Source organism: Protobothrops mucrosquamatus, unplaced genomic scaffold (genome assembly GCF_001527695.2).
Source record: "Protobothrops mucrosquamatus isolate PMUCROS unplaced genomic scaffold, P.Mucros_1.0 scaffold35, whole genome shotgun sequence".
In the NCBI taxonomy this organism is placed as follows: domain Eukaryota; kingdom Metazoa; phylum Chordata; class Lepidosauria; order Squamata; family Viperidae; genus Protobothrops; species Protobothrops mucrosquamatus.
This window is the reverse complement of record NW_015386419.1, coordinates 169,818-174,161: the sequence shown is the minus strand read 5'-3', so window position 1 is coordinate 174,161 and position 4,344 is coordinate 169,818.

The window sequence follows — 4,344 nt, the reverse complement described above, 5'->3', positions numbered from 1 at the left end:
TTCCAGCTTGCGGGACTGGCCTAAGGGATTTTAAAGGGGTTTTAATTACTTTTAATTGGAACAGATTCAAATATTTCTTTTTAATTAATTTTAAACGTGTATTGTATTTTTGTATTTTATCTGATTGTTAGCCGCCCTGAGTCCGCAAGGAGAAGGGCGGGATACAAATGTAATAAAATAAATAAATAAATAAATAAATGAGTTCTTATCATTGGAGTCATTGCAATGTTCCTGCAGCCATGTGATCATGTTTAGGCACTTCACAATCGGCTTGCAATTTTGATGGCCGCAGCATCCTGTGGTCACATGATTGCCATTTGTGTCCTTCACTGCCAGCTTCTGACAAGCAAAGTCAATGGGGAAACTAGCAGGAGATAAAAAATGATAATCACAGAGAATTCACTTAACAATGGAAACTTGGATTGCAAAATTGCCCTCATACAGTAAATTGGCCCAGACATGCGATGTGCTTTAATTAATAATGCTAATGCTAATGCTAATGCTAATGCTAATGCTAATACTAAAGTTGGAAGGTACCTTGGAGGACATCTAGTCCAACCCCCTGCTCAGGTGGGAAACTCTATACCATTTCAGACAAATGGCTGTCCAGTCTCTTTTTAAAAACTTCCAGTGTTGGAGCATTCACAGCTTCTGTAGGCAGGTTGATTAATTGTTTTAATGCTTCTCTCTTTGGTTAGTTTCCATTATGATCACAATACTCAATTACGGAGTTGCCAGTCCCAATTACTATCATTAAGAATGATTCAGTCTATCTTACTCATGTTTGAAGACCAGTTTCTTTAACTATTCTTTATAGGATTCAATCTCCCCTCAGCATCTTCACTCTTATTTTCTGCATTCTTTCTAGTTCCTCAGAAACCTCCTGATTTTTTGGCAACTAGAACTGGACCCATTATTCAAGGTGCAGTCTGGCCAAGGAGCATATCTACCACTTCCTCTCATCTTGATACTACTCTTCTGTTGATACAGCCCAGGATCGTATTAGTTCTTTTGTCAGCTGCAGCACATTGCTGGCTCATGTTTAATCTGTGGTCTAATACCCAAATCTTTCTCACAGTACTATTTTTGAGCCAAATAATATCACAAATCTTGTACCTGTGCAATTGATTTTTTTATCCATAAATGAAGAACCTAATGTTTCTTGCCTCTGAACTGCATTTTGTTGGATAGGGCCCAATGTTTACACCTATTAAGACCATTTTGAATCTTGAGCCTGTCTTTGAGATGTTGGCAATCCCTGCCAGCTTTGCATCATCTGCAAATTTGATGAACATCTCAATGATCCCTTCATCTAAGTCATTTATAAAATGCTGAGGAGCACAGGCCTTAAGGCAAAATTCTGAAATATCCCACTGGATACTTTCTTCTGTGTTGATATGGATGAGTTGTGACAAAATAAAAGCAGCATTCCTTTTAAAAAGTGTGAATAATGCAATGTATAGCTCAGGACTAAGTCAATAAATATAGCATAATAAATCCATTTTGGAAACATGAAAAAGAGGACACTAATATAGCTGTTTGCAAGAGGGGAAGGGAGCCAATGATAATGTGTGTGATGATATCTCTACATAATCATTGGCGTTTACTGAAGCTGCTGTTAAGCACTAACTTTACAATCAAGTGATTCAAGCTTTACATTCTGCTTTGATAGGCCCACTTAGCTGTCCCAATATGGCACTGTATTTTCTCTCAATGTTGTGGAGCTTTTATATGTCTTTGAATTAATTTTGGCTCAACTGTTGCTCCAGAGGAAATGCTGTAGTCAATTTTGCAGTCTGGAGAGTTTGCCACTGCTGAGAACATTTTGCTGCTTGGCTCCTGGCATTCCTTTCTTCTCGCCTGTAGTCAAGGTACTATGGAGTATTAATATGTTCCCTTATCTTTTTTAGTTCCTCTGGAGGGTAGATTTAGCACTATCCCACAAAATGGCTAAGAGCTAGTTTGGTGAGATGATTAAGACACCAGATACCAGGAAACTGTTCTGCCTTAGGCATAAAACCAGTTGGGTTATTTTTGGCCAGTCACTCTCTTTAAGCACTAGGAAGAAGACAAGGGCCAACCACTTTTGAACCTGTCAAGAAAATTGCAGGGATTAATCTCCAGGAGATAATATTGACTCAAGGGTGCACACACATGCACACAGTACACGCACAGACAGCAACTAATAAGTTTGGTTTCTTATTGTAAAAAGTCCCTGACAACTTGCTGGTTGGTTGTGGTGCTACTATGCTCTCCTGTTGGCCAGTTAGAGCAAGTGCTGGTCAGCTCAATGCTGCAAAGCCACAGTGAAGATATTCCTGGGATGGCATGAAATGCAGCAGAGGGCAAGAGGCTAAGCTGATGTTTGTATGAAATTGCCCTTAGGCAACAAGATATCTGAAGTGTCAGCTCCAACTTCAATGCTCCTCATACTTCTGGCTTCCAGCAGGAATCCAGTAGACAGGATTCAGTTGGCTGAAACAAGCTTTTCAACATTGTGCTTATTATCTGTACTTATAACTTATTTGGTCTCATTCCAAGAGTTCCAGGATGAGCCTCACTCTCCCAGGCTGAGCATTTATGCTACAATGGTCTGTCCTGAGCTGATTTCTGAAGGAAGAAGAAATGAGAATAATTTGATCATACAATGTTCAGTTTAGAAAACTAAAAAAAAAATATCAGTTTTATTTTACCAATGAGATATAACTCAAATCTGTTTAGCAACATTTGCTACCCAGATTGTGATAGGAGGTGACAAGAATTTTTTTTTCCTGCTAGAGTCTTCAGTTTGACAGTCAGTTTAAGTGATGTTAATTTTGGAGAAATGCTCTGTTTTTTTGTATAAAACATAGTTCTCTATAGTACATAAAAACTAGCAAAATTATGGCATAATATTTTGTGGACATTTCTTGTGAAGTGGCCCATAGTCCATGAAACCTTATGGAATAATAATTTTGCTAGTGTTTCTGGTTTAACTCTGGTAGCTAGAGAGCACCTTCTATTCACCTTACTTTTGCTCCCCAGCCTCCTTGAAACAGGGAGTCATCCTGCCACAAACTAAATACAGGGAACAAAGAACACACCACACCAAATTCATCTATTTATCTGTTTGGTTTCTTGAAAAAAAATCTGCATGAGCTGAAAATCCCCCCAAATGCTATTCCCTAGCAAGAATTTTTTGGAGCAGGTGAGGCTTGGGAAGCAGAAGTTCTCTCCCATAAACTCCATGGAGTCATAGCAATTTAAAATATTGCCAAATAAATTAATGGCTTCAGTATAGAAAAATAGACAGGCTTAGTTTTCCAAAATGGCCAGCACTGTGAGCCCTGAGAAATCAGAATTTTATCAAAGCAGCACAAATTCTCACATAGAGGCGCATTTTAATATTTTGTATAATTAACAGTTCGGACTGAACCTTCTTTTGTAGTGTACAACTTGGCAAACTGTTATGCCCTTTGTTTATTCTGAGTTATTACATAGTGTGAACATAGCCTTGTTGGTTTGTGCACCATGATGTATGGTTTATCATATCTTGCCAATGCAGCAACCTTGAAGGTGAATCTGAAAAGTTAAACCTTTAGTGCAAAAGAATAAACTACAGAAATCTAATATCAGAAAGGTCAACATTAATTCTCCCAAGACTTTCTGAGTGTGACTTTAAAACAGTCATTTTGAATACTAGGATTTCCAAGGGATGTTTGAGAAGTCACTGAATGTAATTGTTAAGTCCGGAGAATAATGGCGCTTGAGACGAAGCATTTCTAACAAGTCTTTATTCTCTGCTTCCATTCTACGAACAACCCGAGCAGAGGCATCCCCGGGCAAGTTCAACCAATCATGAGGCGGTATTTTCCCGCCTTGCGCATGCGCACAAGGCCGGCACCACTCAGTCTGGTCCCGGGCAGCTTCTGCAAATGCCCGGGACTCTTGCAACGTCCCGAGCCTGCTTCTGCAGGCTCAGGACACAACACTCCTCCCCCCTAGATGAAATAATACGGCGCCCACATGGACGCCATCATAGTGATGGTTATATAGTTAACTGATAAGTTAAGTTACACATTGTGTGTATGATGTGGAACTGTTCCGTCATACAAAGACCCAGTAGCCCCAACATCGTTTACGTAGTGTCAACCAGTCAGAACCTCTAGTTCAGTGACTGCAGTTCACCTGCTCACCTTACATAATCGGCTAGGTATTTGGGAGGGCCTCTTACCCTGAGCGACCTTCTCGGACCTGGGAAGTTTGTATTGTTTTCCCGTTGCTTCTTGAACTAGGTGAGTTGCCCAGTGGATGACTGATGACTTCAGTTTGACTATCCTGCCCGCCTCCAGTATTCGAGCAGTC